This window comes from Rattus rattus, chromosome 13 (genome assembly GCF_011064425.1).
Source record: "Rattus rattus isolate New Zealand chromosome 13, Rrattus_CSIRO_v1, whole genome shotgun sequence".
Lineage (NCBI taxonomy): Eukaryota > Metazoa > Chordata > Mammalia > Rodentia > Muridae > Rattus > Rattus rattus.
This window is the reverse complement of record NC_046166.1, coordinates 62,756,366-62,770,594: the sequence shown is the minus strand read 5'-3', so window position 1 is coordinate 62,770,594 and position 14,229 is coordinate 62,756,366. Positions and strand designations below refer to the sequence as shown.

Genomic DNA, 14,229 nt, shown 5'->3' with positions numbered 1-14,229 from the left:
AAGACAGAAAGAAATCCCTGTACCGGTCTAGCACACACGCGCTGAGGCGGTATTGGATGGCTCGCATCAATTAGCAAAGACCTAGTGCTGGAAGTCTTTTTCTTATGTTTTCACACATTTCGTTCTTTCTTGGCATTGCCCAGATTTATTCTCCTCTCCTCCCTTTTAGGAACAGAATTTGGCATAAATAAATGATAACTGAGAAAACGGTATAAACAGGAGGGTGAATGGAGCCCCTCCCGCGTCGCGTGTAGGTCAGGGGGATTTCCTGCAGCTCGTGGTTACCCACAGGAAGGCTGTGGTTCTGCTACCTGCAATTTCATTTGCCTCTAATAAAGAAACCCATATTCCTTCCTTAATTACTCCATTCAAATGCAATAGGAACCTCTTATACCGAGGGCTTTCAGACCACTAAGGCTCAGAAACCTGTTAAAGAGGGCTGAGTTGCCAGTGCTGCCCCGCAAAATGGATTTTAGTGTATTCCACACCCCGGCAGATTTAAGTTGTATAGGATTAATATTTAATACGATGCAGATACCTGTGGATCTGCATATCTAATATGCATTCTCCAGCTACCAAAATTAAGCAGTTGATCTACAGGACACAAAGGGATCATCTTTTTCTCAAAGAGACTATTTGTGGCCAATGGTTTTAAAAATTACTGACATCAACTGTTCTCTCTCTCTCTCTCTCTCTCTCTCTCTCTCTCTCTCTCTTTTCTCTCTCTCTCTCTCTCTCCTTTCTCTCCCTCTCTCTGCCCCTACTGTTGTGTGTGTGTGTGTGTGTTATTTTAGATAATGCATTTTAGAAAGTCACTGGTAATGTTTCGCCTTTCCATTGGGGACGATTGAACTTTTGGTAAGTGCTCAAGAGAATTTTGATTCTGAGTTATTAATTTTTGCTTTTTGCTAGAGGATCTCATATAGCTCAGGTTGGTCTTGAACTTGTGATCATCTTCTCTCTACTTCCTGAGAACTAGGGTTCCAAGTTTGTGCCACCACATCCATTCTCCTTATGCCTCCCTTCTTTCTTATTTTCCTTCCTCCCTTCCTTTCTTTCTTCCTTCCTTCCTTTCTTTCTTTCCTTCTTTTTCTTTTCTACAAGATCTCATGTAGTTCAGCCTTACCTTTTAGTAGCCATGTAGCCAAGGGTAACCTTGACTTTCTTGAATGAATAGACATTTAACTTCTTTTCTTGTTTTCTATATGACAAAATGCCTTTCAATGTCTATGCTAAGGTATTATGCATATTTATTTTTAAATTTTTCATTGGTTATTTTATTTATTTGCTATTTAATTTCTTAAATTATATATATATGTATATATATACATACATATATATATACACACACATATATATATATAGTGTGTGTGTGTGTGTGTGTGTGTGTATGCACATACATGACATGGTGCCATTTGTAGAGGTGCCATTTGTAGAGGTCAGAGGACCATTTGTGGGAGTTTGTTCTTTCCTTTTATCTTGTGGGTCCCAGAAATCAAACTCAGACTGTAGGTCTTTGGAGGCCAGTGTTTTTAATCACTGAGCCATCTGGTTAGGCTATAACCTTGAACTTCTGATCTTCCTGTTTCTGCCTCTGGAATTCTGGGATTGCAAATGTGAGCTAAACACCCAGTTTCAGGTGGGGCTGGGTTCAAATCCAGGCCTTGGTGCACACTAAGCAATTATTCCACCGAGTGAGTGTGAGCTCCCATCCCCAACTCTCACACAGAATATCAATTTCAACATCACTTGTTTCCCTGTTTCTCTCTCTGTGTGTCTCTGTCTCTGTGTCTCTGTCCCTGTGTCTCTGTGTCTGTCTCTTTCTACCTCTCTCTGTCTCTCTCTGTCTCTCTCTCTGTCTCTCTCTCTCTGTCTCTCTTTCTCTGTCTCTCTCTCTCTGTCTCTCCCTCTCTCTCTCTCTCTCTCTCTCTCTCTCTCTCTCTCACACACACACACACACACACACACACACACACACACTAGTGGAGGAAGATAAGACGCCTCTCCCAGAAGTCTTTAAATTATGGAAGTGCTATTTACGGTTTTGCACTGTAACCAAACATGTCAGGCTAGGCCAGTGTTTCTTTTAGAGAGGTAGAGGAATTCCATTCTATCAGTGTCCCTTTGTACAAATCTCACCGGGCCAAATGACCAAGATGGAAATAAACTTTTTGCCATGCCCTTTGTCCTAAGTTTCTATTTCTAATACTTATTGTCTCTCATGCTAGCCCTGCCCATTTTGGGAAAGTCACTATGGAAATCACTGACATTTTTTGAGATAATGCCATGCAAAACCCTCCCACCTTCCACATCCTTTCATTCCTTCGAGTGCTTGAGGGAGAAGGAAGGTACTCGAAGCATGATTGAACGTCAGGGGAAATTACGAGACTGGAAGGAGGCCCTCACCCTGGAGTCTGGTTGAAGTCCCCCTCCAGCTGAGAAGCAAGGATTCTAGCACTGTTATATGTGAAGAGTGGTGGATTAGTATTCTGCTGATATATGGATATTTTATGTTAAAATAGCAATGCATCAGGATCAAGATCTAAATATATATGATCTTGATAAACGACCTCATTCCTTTCTTCCGTCATTATTTGGAAACGAGACTATTAACTTGGTTTATAGCAAAGACATAATACTATCTTGCCTTCCTGGGACCCAGACTTCTACTTTACCCAATGTAATCTGAGTGCCCCACCCTGACCCCAGGAACCACTTGGTGGTCTCATTTACCTTCCTTCTAATTGGCTTCTACTCCCAACTTGACATAGCATACATCTGAGAGGGTTTTAACTGAGGGATTGCCTCGGTCAGATTGACCTTTGGGCACGTATATGGGGGGGGGGCGCATTTTCTTGATTGCTGATTGATGTAAGAGGGCCACACCCACTGTGCAGAGTACCACTCCTGAACAAGCTGGTGCTGGGCTGTTTCAAAACTAGGCATGTACATGAGCCAGCAGAAGGGAGCCAAGGGTAGTTCCCCTTTGGGGTCTCAACCTTCCATTCCTATCGAGCTTCTGTTCTGACTTCCCCTGATGACAGGTTAAAACCCATATACTGAAATGAGCTCTTCCCTCTATAACTCGCTTTTGGTCATGGTGTTTGTGACAACAGTGTAGAGCGAACCAGGGCAAAAATTAGAATCAGAAGTGGCGTGTTGTGGCTGACCTGACTGTGTTGTTCTGGGGGAGGATTGCTGAAGTGTTTGGAACTTGACACTGGAAAAGCCCTTGAGTGCTCAGAGCTTAATGGGTGGTTATGAGAGCGTGGATGATAAGAATGTTGAGAGAAATGCAAATACGGACGCCGAGCTTACAACACTTCGGAGAGAAGCCAAGACTATTAGGCCCTGTTTTTGTGGTATTTTAAATTAAGAGTCTGGGGCTGGGTTTGAAGAATCAGTAGTGATTAAGGAGAGACCAGAGTCACTGAACTGGGATCTTCTGCGAAGTATTTCCTTGGGGTTAGCACACAGAAGCTGTTGGCCCAAGGCAGCCAAAGCGACTCCCGAGCTGGCAGCCAAACTTTGCAGTGTGAGAGAGTCTCCTACGTAGAGCTGTGCTGGCGGCATGGAATCTTCAAGATTGAAGGTGTCATAGAGCTCCAAGGCACGGTGGGAGGCCAGCGGAGGCCACCGCGGAAGGTGCAGCCTTGGAGCAGTGGAGGCTCCGGGACTGAAGGAATCTTCGTGAGAAGCTGAAGCTTGACACCAAGAGGGTGGGGCACGTACTGTCCACTGGGGAAAGTGAATTCAGCTGCAGTGGAGGGTCCAGGGTGTTACAGATAATAGAAACATAGGGCACCCACCAAGGAGAGTGGATGCTGGGGAATGAAGCCTGCCTGTGTCTAACCAGAAAAATTGTGGGTGCTGCAGGTTGTAAAGCCAGAGAAGTGGAGTCACCTACGCTCTTTGGAGCCCAGAAGATCTTGACTGAGTGCCAGATGTTGGACACTGAGCTTTTTACGCTGTTCAATTTGTCAATTTGGGTTTCTCATTGATATTATTGGAATTGGGTCCTGGTTCTTCCCTCTAGGAATAACACAATATATATAACTTGTTTTTTTCTCTTTTCAAATCTTATAGGAACCCACAGAAAAGAAGCTTTGAAATTTTAAAGTGTCGATATTTTAAAATCCGTGGAATGCTTAAAGCTTATTTGGGGGATAAAAATCGAAAGGTTATGGCTTAAAGGGACACGTTGTTATCAAGCTGACAGTGTGTGGATTGTCCTAGTTAGTGTCAGCTCTCACACCGGGATTATTTAAAAGAATCTCCGTTGAGTAATTGACTAGATAAGTTTGGTCTTTTGGCATGTCCATGGGCATTTTCTTAGTTGCTAATTGATGGAAGAGGTCCCACCCTCTGTGCACTGTGTCATTCCGAGAAGGTAGTCCTGCACTGTACAAGCAGCAGGCTGATCACACTCAGAGAGCGTGATCTAGTAAGCCATATCTGCATGGTTTCAGCTTCAGTCCCATTTTCTTAATCTCCTGACTTGATGTCCATGAATAGTGGGCTACCCAAGTATCATGAGACAAACCTTTCTTTCCCAAGTTGCTTTTGGCAATGATGTTTATCACAGGAACAGAAAGCAAAATAGAACAGGCTCTTTAGCAGCCCTTTGAAGATAAAAGTTTCAAGACCCATCAAGATCCTTTATGGGACTATTGTAAACACAAAGAAGCAAGACTCTCTCAGAGAAGCCCCTACCCATTCCAATGGCTCCTCCTTTTCACTGCCTTTCTTGAATCTATATAAACACATCTTTTAGTAAACCACAACTCTGCTTTACCCCGGCTATTTCTGAAATCTTTTTGTGAGTTGAAGCCAAGGATCTGGTTTTAACCGAGTCAAGGTCCTTCAAAGATAAGGGGACTTCTCGTTGTTTTGTATGGGACAGTATAGAGCTGTATTTCTGTCTCTGCTGCCAGTGACAATACCAAATGAAAGGGGACCCAGCTAGAGGGACCCAGGCCTGGCATCATCTCACAAGCTGGGAAAGTTTGTAGCCTTCATTCTGACTATTCCGATCTAAGACTCTAAAGTGGCCTCTCCCCTCTCAGCCTATTAAAGGTAAGAGTTCTGCAAGACTCAGACCTGCACACCTACATGTTGCATCCCTCACTGGGTATCAGTGCTGTCTGTGAGTTTCAGTTATAATCCTATACGAGATGCTATTACCGGAGGCTAAAGCCTGGGCTGGATGGTTCCAGGTTCTTGTTCTCTTATTGAAAGAATTGAAGATGAAGCCATGCAGGTTTATAGAAGGAAGATAATTTTATGTGGAGACAAACACTGGTGCAGATTAAAGATGGATGCCTTGGAAATAGGTTGACAGTAGACCTCAGGAGTGAAATTTCTCAAGAGCTTTAAGCTTTAAGCTTAGAAAATCGGGCTGGATTTTTCTAAGCCCGAGATCTGTTCCTCTGGGGTCGAAGGAAGGAAGGTTTGATGACTAAGGGATGTAGTTAAAGTGTTTCTCTGCTTAGATTGATTGGTAGGCTGCACAGCCCTTTCTCTATTGTGTCTGCATCCTTCCATAATGCATGTGATTTTAATTATATGCATAAATGTAAAGACAGTAATATAGGAGATTCTTCCTAACACAGTTAGTTCAAGCTGGATTGGCACTTCTATTCTCCACACTCGGATTTGTGGGGAATACATTCAAATGCAAACTGTCTACACTTGATTGTTACCAGGAGTGGGGAAACTCATACCATCATTATATGGCCTGATGCAGATGAAGGGGTCAGGGGATTCTGAGGTTGCTAGGTGCATTGTTCAGAGAGGTCTGTGTGTGCAAAGAGTGTGCCTTACACATCATTGCAAGAGGGGAGGTATACTACGCCATCTCTTTTCCTGCCTCAGTAAGCATCTCCATCCTCCCAGAGCTCAGAATATATTTAGGGAACCAGCCTGCATGTGTGAGCTAGATGTCACCCCATCAGGTGTAAGACAACATTCTGTTTGCAGCCGAGGCTGTGGAGGACAGCTGGATGGCAGCTGATCAGAGCCCAGAACATGTGGGAACAGACAGGACAAGACTGGGTATGTCCTTTCCAGAGAGGCCGAATCCCAGCAGGAGAAGCCCAAGGGCCGGCTCTTGAACCTGGAACTTGATCTTTCTTCTTTTCCTTTGAATTAATTAAACAAACAGTTCCCAGAAGCAAATCCAGAGCCTTGCACTCGGCATGCAGGTACACGCTCCACCAGTGAGCAGCTCAGAGCCTTGCATACAGCGGGCAAGCATTGCTAGGCTATGCAGACAGGCTGCTTTCTGCCTTGGAACTAGATTTTTTTTTTAAGACCTTTCTTTCAGAGGGTCTCCTTAATCATTTTTCTTAAAAGATTCTAGGTCACATCCTTCTACCTGGTGAACAGACATGAAGGTTTTAAAAAGTAAAACCCATCTGAGGGTTCTGAGTGAGAAGCTGAACTGTTCACCAGATGTAGGTGGTGGAAGGTCCGTTTTTTTTCCCCCCTTACCTTGACTAATAAATTGTGAGACTGTGCAATTAACAGAAGGAAAGAGATTAAAATAATGAAACAAACAGACATACACCAGGCTCCTGACAGGTGCTGAGATCTAAAGTGCCTGCTCATTTGGGCCTCCCCTGGTGGGAAATCCCAGACTTTTTTGGACTTTGAAAACAGCTCCTTCCAGACTTCAAATAGAGTGCAAAGGGAACTTGCGACCTCGGGTTGGGGCAGTTAGCAGACCTTTAAAAAAAAAGGATTAGGCGCAGGAACAAGACAAAGCATATAATATGCACCCCCTGAACTATTTGAAATGACCTTCAGATGACCTCCAAGGTGTAAAGGCATCGTTCAGTTTCTTCAGCCCCAAACCTTGCTCTGCTTTCTGGAGCCTTCTGATACCAACCGAAACCCCGGTTATGATTCCCACAAGCCTCAGGAATATTTATCAACAAGGGGGAGAAATAAGGAAGTAAGGCTGGATAATTGTTGCAAAGGCTTTGTTTAGTGGAAGTTAAAACGCTGGAGTAAGAAAGTTCTCTCTCTCTCTCTCTCTCTCTCTCTCTCTCTCTCTCTCTCTCTCCTCTCTCCTCCCCCACCCCCCTCTCTTTCTCGCCCACCCCCACCTTTTTTGGACTGTACTCCCTCTCTGGACTCCCAGTTCTGCCCCTGACACCTGGCGGGAGGAGAACCTTACAGGTTGTCAATGAAACATGGAATTATTTCCTTTGATGGCTTAGATAATAGTAGAAGCCAAAGCAATGAGTGAGGTCGGCCGAGACCAATGCAGTCCTGCCCGGGACTGGAGAGCCAATCACAAGAGCAGGAGGCGGGGCGTCGGCGCCAGCAGATAATTGCTAAGTGCATCGCTAGCACAGTTGGTCCGAGCTGCTGAAAGGTCTGGTCGCAGAGACAGGAACGCAGCATCCTCAGCGTGCTCCATCCCGGCAGCGTCCTCCTGCGCTCCGCCGGGCAGCGAGCCTCCGGACAACAGCCCCTCTGCTTCTCGGAGAAGGTACCTTTATCTGCGTCCCGGGAGAGGGGGCTGCTTCCGCTCTGTTTTCGCTCAGGCTTGCAGTTAGCACAGGTGGAGGATTGCAGAGAGAAGAGAAAAGTTTAAGGGGAGGAAAGGTGACCAAGGCGGAGACCCACTGTCTTTTGTTGGGAGGAAAACAAGCCTACAATTTGGGAAAACTTCTGCACCGTCAAGAGCTAGGCTTGTTTACTACTCTTAATTAGCTGCGCCCAGGTTCATGGAAATGGGTCTGCTTTGGAGCTAGAGGACCTGCAGGGTTAGGGTGTAGACTCAGGTTTTCTGGGTGACTGAGGCTGGACCCCGGATCGGCCGCTTCCTGGGCCAGAATGATGCTGTGACCATATCCAAGAGCTGGCTCCAGGAGCAAGCTTGGTTTGATTGGATTTTCTGCCATCGGGTCTGCCCTATCCGCTCTCCCTTGACCTGCCTTAGCTCAAACTACCGTGACCTTCAACTCCAGTCCTTCCTCAAACTTTTCTCATCTTCTCCTGGGCTACTTTTGCCCACTCCATCTCCGTCGGTCTTCTTTGGTGAAAAGAGAAATTTCGTAGGGTGTAGGAGCCTGTCCTGTTTGACCCTGTGAGCATTTATCTGCGCATCACCCAACTTAAGGAAAAAGAAACCCTTGCCGTTGACAAAGAAAGTACTTCATTGATTAGCTCCTGGACACCCCGGAACACTTTCTTGATTTGTTGTACCCCGAAAAACAGTGAGGATGGAGCTGAATTTTATCTTGGAGTGCTTTAAACTCCAACCAGAGAGAGGCCCAGCTCTGAGGTCCCAGCAGCTCTGCCAGTGAGGCTAGTCTGTCTAGATACTCAGGTGCATCTGGTCAGGTAGATGGTGCTGCAGTCCCTGTTCACATTGCTTCCGATAACTGGTCTTCAAGTAGAAAAGCTCATCTTGGCCCTTGGCTGGTTCTTTAACATTCCACATTGTTGGGACTACAAGGGACTTCCTCGCACCGAGACACATTTGTGATCCTGGTGATCGAGATCCGATCCTTTCTGACAACTTTTGCTACAGGGCAGTGCAAGGTAAGTGGGCCTTGAGGAAGTGGCTGTCCCCAGTTGGGGTGAAGGTGATGGATGTGGCCTTGAACTTGCTGCTTTAACGCGCAGGTAGTTTCTGGTTTTATGCTTGTCACCGCAGGGCATGCAGTGGTGTGTCGAACCTGTGACATCCTCTGAAGTTTCCAGTCTCCAGATGGTATTACAGGTCCTTGGGATTTGGGGCTGCAGGGTTCAGGTGAATTTCCTCCATTCAATTTCTGTCCCAGACTTGAAACCATTGCGCGGGTTCTGATAATATCGTTCTGGGAGAGGTTCTCAGCAGAACCGCACGCACCCCTGTGACACTCCTGCCCCCCTCCCACAGCCCTCCTCCCCCCTCTCGATGCTGCTTCTGAGGTGTGACAGCCTTTGATTCTTCTGCTCCGTGAATCATTCCTGCTTACGAGCCCTATTTTTCTTCACCACCACACACAACAGGTTCTCCTTCCCTCCCTCAGACAACTGTCTTGGGTGGGAACTGTTATTATGGAAGTTCTACTCCCAATGGTCCAAGATAGCTGTCTAGCTTTCTGTGGTTACAGTTGGTTAGGGTGTACACACATTGGCTAGAAGTAGCAAAATAAACCCTGAGCTCTGCATAGCATGACTCCTGCTATCCAAGCTCCCCGGGGTGGAGCTGGGCTTTTCTGGGTGGTTGTGGGTAGATTTAAAGGGCTTTTTTCTCTGTGATATAAGGCGCGTGACTCCAAAGAGGCCACGGGGCCAGTACCTAGAACTGAGAAAGTGACCTGATTGCCCATACCTTTTTTCTTCTCTTCTTAAATCAGCACAGCAGTAAATCAGGTAAACTTTTGAGCCTGAGGGGTGTCTTGGACCAGAAACCAGGAGCAGAGCTTAGGGTCCCCCTTCAATGTGTGCCAATCTGTGATCTGTTGATGCCTATCATGATAGGGAACATTAAAGCAAGGCATTTTAAAACAGCTCCTCGTGGTGACTCATGCACAGAGGAAAGGGCTGGGTGGGGGAGGGAGCCAAGGGAGCTTCAAAAAGTACAAGTGGGACACGCCAGAGCGCTTGGTTTCTCTCCCTCTCCCTCCTCCTCATTCTTCTTCCTTGTATTTCTTCATTTGGAACAGAGATCATTAAAATAACAACTTAAGCTTAAAAAAAAAAAAAAAGGGAGTACAGGAGCCGGAGAGTAATTGACAAAACTCAAACCACTCTCATCGTAGCTTCGCCTTGGTCAGTGTGGGCTCGAACCCCAGGACCCTGAACTGCTTGCTCCCATCCGTTTTGGAGAAGGTAATCACTTGGACGTGGCTGATTAACTCGTTGCGAAGCTGAATGCTTGCTTGTGTGTGAAGGGACCGACGGATGCTCAGGAAATTAAATTTGTTAGTTGTCATTTCATCGAATTGAGCATGATGGCTTTAGCTAGGAACCTGGATGACACTGGGCATCTAGCATTTCTCTCTCTCTCCTCGGTTGGCCAGCCGGGACTTCTGTCGCTGAGCTGCTGTGATGTGGAGCTGTATTGATGCCCGATGCCCGGTGTGAGTCCCCTGGCAAATGAGAGACTTCCTGAATCCCAGTGCACCCCCATCCCTCCACCCCGCCATTCCTTCCCATGATAAACATGTCAATAAGTATCCTCTTTGCCAACCTGCTTTGATCCTGCCCTTTTGTGCATATTTTTTTTTCTGTTAAAGAGAGTTGTGCCCAGAAATAGAATTGAAAACATATTAAAATTTTTATCAGAGAGCTGTCTTTTTTTGTTTTGTTTTGTTTTGTTTTCTGCTTTAAAATTTAATTTTGTGGTTTTGGGGAAATCGAATAAGTCCGCATATTGGGTTAGGTGTTTTGGTAAACGCTGTCCTGACATCTTCCTTCTCTTTGAGGATGTATGTATGCGTTTTGCAGCTGTCCTCGGGGACGGGGGTGTCTGCAGGTTTGAAGCAGCTTGGAACAACCCCGAAAGTTGTCAAGATTAAGCCACAGCGTCCCTTTGCTTATTTGAAATGGGGGAAATGGCTGATTTAGAAATGTAGGCTCAGAGATGTATTCTCTGAGCTCAAGTGTCCTTCGGTTTTCACTTAGGAAAATTGTGAGTAACTAGCTCATCTGACTCCCTCTTCCCCACACTCACGTCTCCCTCCTTCATCCCTGCAGGGAACCTGAAGCAGGTACCTCACCCAGTTTGATGGGCAGGTGTATTTCTCGTCCCTTCCTCCATTCTGGTTCTATCCAGCATTTCAGGACACCCTAGGAGAGATTTGCTGGGACACCCTGGTCACTTCACTTCAGAAAGAGTTAACAGGAGATCCCAGGAAGGCGAGGTTAGCCTCGGGAGATGGCCCCCTTCACCAAGTTCAGTTCTATCTCAGGCCCCAGTGGAGTTCATGGCTGGGTAGCGTGCTGCTGATTTGTGTGAGGCAGACAGAGCAGATATCTCTGGGTAAAGGTAGTTCCTACCAGGTATAGGGTCCCTCTGCCCCACTGTCCTAAGGCCCACTCCTCCACACCCCTTCCACAGCCTCCATCGGGTCCAGCTGGGGACTGACCTTGGAGATGTTGGCAGACGGTGTCGTTTGTCTGCTGTGTTCCCCATTTCTCCATTCTCCTCTCACCCCTATCATTTGAAAGGATCAACTTTACTCCGTGGCGCTAAGTTAACAGTGTGACCCGCAGAGGCGTCTTTCTCCCATACTCGTAGAGTACCATTCCACAGTACCATGGAACTGCGGTTGTGTCGGGTGTCTGAGTCCGTCGGAACCCAAAGACGTTTGCAGTCGTAGTTCAGGCGTCCGCTAGCAACACGAGGAAGACAGAGCTGGACAGACGCAAACTGAGAAATTGTGGCCCTAGGCTAGTCAGCTGAGACACTGCTGGGGCTGCCTAGGGAGTAGTGGTAGTATTGGGGGGTTAGCAGGCATAGTGGCCCCCTCGTATAACCCCAGCACTCGGAAGGTGGAGACGGGAAGCACTAAGGTTTGAGGCAAGCTTAGGTTTATAAAGAGACCCTACCCCCAACTACCACAGAATGAATGAATGAATGAATGAATGAATGAATGAATGAATGAATGAATGAGTGAATATTGGGTTTGGCACGTGAGCCCTGGCTTTTGATTTTAGACATCACATTCATTTGCTCTTTTTGGCTTTTGCTTTCCTCCGGGGTCAAAAGATCGAACTGCGTTCTGTTCTTCTAGACCTCTTTCTGCAGTGACCTTCCCTTTTTGATCTTGCCAGGGAGTCTACCTCCCACTGTGGAGGCCACAGCTCTGCAGCCTCCAAAGCCACCCCACCGTGGTGACTGGTCATACTTTCAGAGCTTCGAGACTCTGCGAAGACAGGTCAGGAGGCATAGTGGATGGTGTGCCAGAAGACAGGCAGGCTGAGGGGTGATGTCATAGCTGATTCTGCTTTAAGAGGGGATGTTTCATGGAGGATGGCGACCAGCTGTTCTGCATCTCCAGTAAGGATTGAACGAGAGAAAATAGACAGAAATTGCAGCAGATGGACTTAGATTAGGTATGAGGAAGAATTTTCCATCAGCAAGAATTTTTTTTTTTTTTTTAAAAAGGGAAGGTTGTGAGCCTCAGAGATAATCTTTAAGAAATGGATAAGCTGGAGGTGTTAGCTGGAGTTGGAGCTGGAAGACTGAGTTGGTAGAGGGTAGGAATCCTTGAGCTTCAGGATCCGTCTCTCTCCTGGGGAAGGACCGACAGTCATTTTCCCCAAGCTTCACCCTTAGCAATGGGGCTGAACGTTGCAGAGACTGGGAGGAGTGAGGAATGCAGGGAACCTGGGATGCTCCTCTCCTTGGGTAGCTCTCTTCCCTCTGCCCTGCGCTGGCTGCCACCTTGATGGGAATGTTTTGGCCATTGCCTGGAGATCTCCTGTTACCCCTTATCTTTTCCTGCAGACTTGGCAAATGATCCCAGAGAGGCGAAAGCATTTGGTGGCATCATCCAGGGATTCAGTGCCAGCCAGAATAGAGACCAGAATTAAGTTCCCCCCAAACCCCTCATCTTCAGAATCAGGGTTATTTTCTCCGTAGCTCATTCCTTTTAATTCCCCAACTAAGTGGGCCATTTGATTCACGGGGCTCCCGATATCTCTCCACCTGATTGGCAAAGATCGACACCTGCAGCTGAGCATCTCATTGGTAGTTCGTTGATACCGGCTGCTGCCAGCCTGTTCGTTGGGAGTCCATTGGTGCCCATTGCTGGCATAGTGCTCTCTCTACAGCCCCCATTGCACACATTGTGTGTTTACTCTAAAGCACCCACTGGCCACACTGAGGACCTTTTCCATAACCCTCATTGGTCACTGTCCCTGGTTATATTCTCTGTAGTTTATGTAGTAGAACAGTCCATCCCCAGACAGGGAGATGCCTTTGCCATCTCCCGGGGGCTCTACGTGTTACTGCCAGGCTACACAGCAGCATTTCTGTCAGAACTCAGAGCAGAAAGAAGGACATAGAGAAGGGAACACCAAGAAGGGGTATGGAGAAGTCGTGAGAGATGCTGAATTTGAATCTTGCAGTGGTCGGAGATCTTAGATATCCATTCAGCTGAAATAATGGAATAAAAAAGGCCTATGACGTAGGTCACACCATAAATAAAACACTGTGTCCATTACCTTTAACAATCACACAGCTACACGTGAAGAGCATCAGAGGAACGTAGAGGTCTGGCCCATGGGGGCTCTGTAGGGTCCAGAAACAGCCCAACAGTTGTGACAAGGCGGCCACAGCTGGAAAGGACGTTGCTTCGTGGTGTTTGAGTCAGCTGGAACTGAACACCACAACGTAAGCCCTCAGACCCAGGCAGCAGCGCCCACAGAATGGCTTAGCTGGGAGATTTAAAGGAACCAGAGGAAGAAAGTACCTTGCAGCCACCAAACTGGGATGGTCGGGCCCCAGCGTGTGAGGTGGGCTGCAAGAACAGAGCTCCGGAAGAGATGGAGGAGGGAGTCCGAAAGATCAGTATCTATTTGCGGAGGGAGAGAGGAGTAACCACCACCTGAGAGAGAACTTCGAGGAATCCATTAGACATGCAAGCCCCCAGAGTGAGTCCTCACGTCCTTCAGGATGACTTTTGCCTGTATTTACACCTTGCTCCTCAGTATTGATGCCGTGGACTGTACCCAAAATGGGTGTTAGGTAGAGGAGAGCTGGGTCTTGGATGTGAGGCTCAGCGCATCCTTACTGGGGGGTGGGGTTCATAGGAAATCTCTGGACGAAAGGGATGCTTAAGAGTAGGGAAAGTATAACTAAAATATCACGTAGTACCAGGTCTGTGAGAGAGGGGTGGCTGGAGGTGAGCCATGCTTGCCCAGTTCAAAAGCATGGGGATAGCACAGCGTGCCTGGAATGCTTGGGTGCCGTTGAGTCTGAATATATAAGGTGTGGTTTGTGGGGGGAAGAATAGGAGAAAGGGGTCTGGGTCCTTGCCAGGTAGGAAGAGTCCAGTTTCAGGTAAGAAATGATATGCGTCTCCTTGAGAGTTAGGAATCACAGCCTGGGTAGCTGCCAAGTGAAGGTGAAGTTTGGGACCGGGGGTGGGTGGGCGGGGGGTGGGGTTAAGAAGGGGAGACGCAGCCTGGGACCGGTGAAATGTAATGGGAGGCTGAAAGAAGATGGTGACAACCAGAGAGGCCAGCAGGATGGCTCCCTGAAGACGCTTTCAGCAC

The 14,229-nt window shown here is 47.2% G+C and overlaps 1 protein-coding gene across 3 annotated transcripts in view; it reads left to right on the top strand.

Annotated features, from left to right (window-relative positions):
- Positions 1-7,374: 7,374 nt before the first annotated feature.
- Positions 7,375-14,229, top strand: part of Zmat4 (zinc finger matrin-type 4) — a 377,690-nt gene continuing 370,835 nt past the window's right edge. For all 3 annotated transcript variants that reach the window (XM_032918629.1, XM_032918628.1, XM_032918631.1), the window contains exon 1: positions 7,375-7,498. The gene's annotated coding sequence lies outside the window, so the exon portion shown is untranslated. The remainder of the gene's footprint in view (positions 7,499-14,229) is intronic.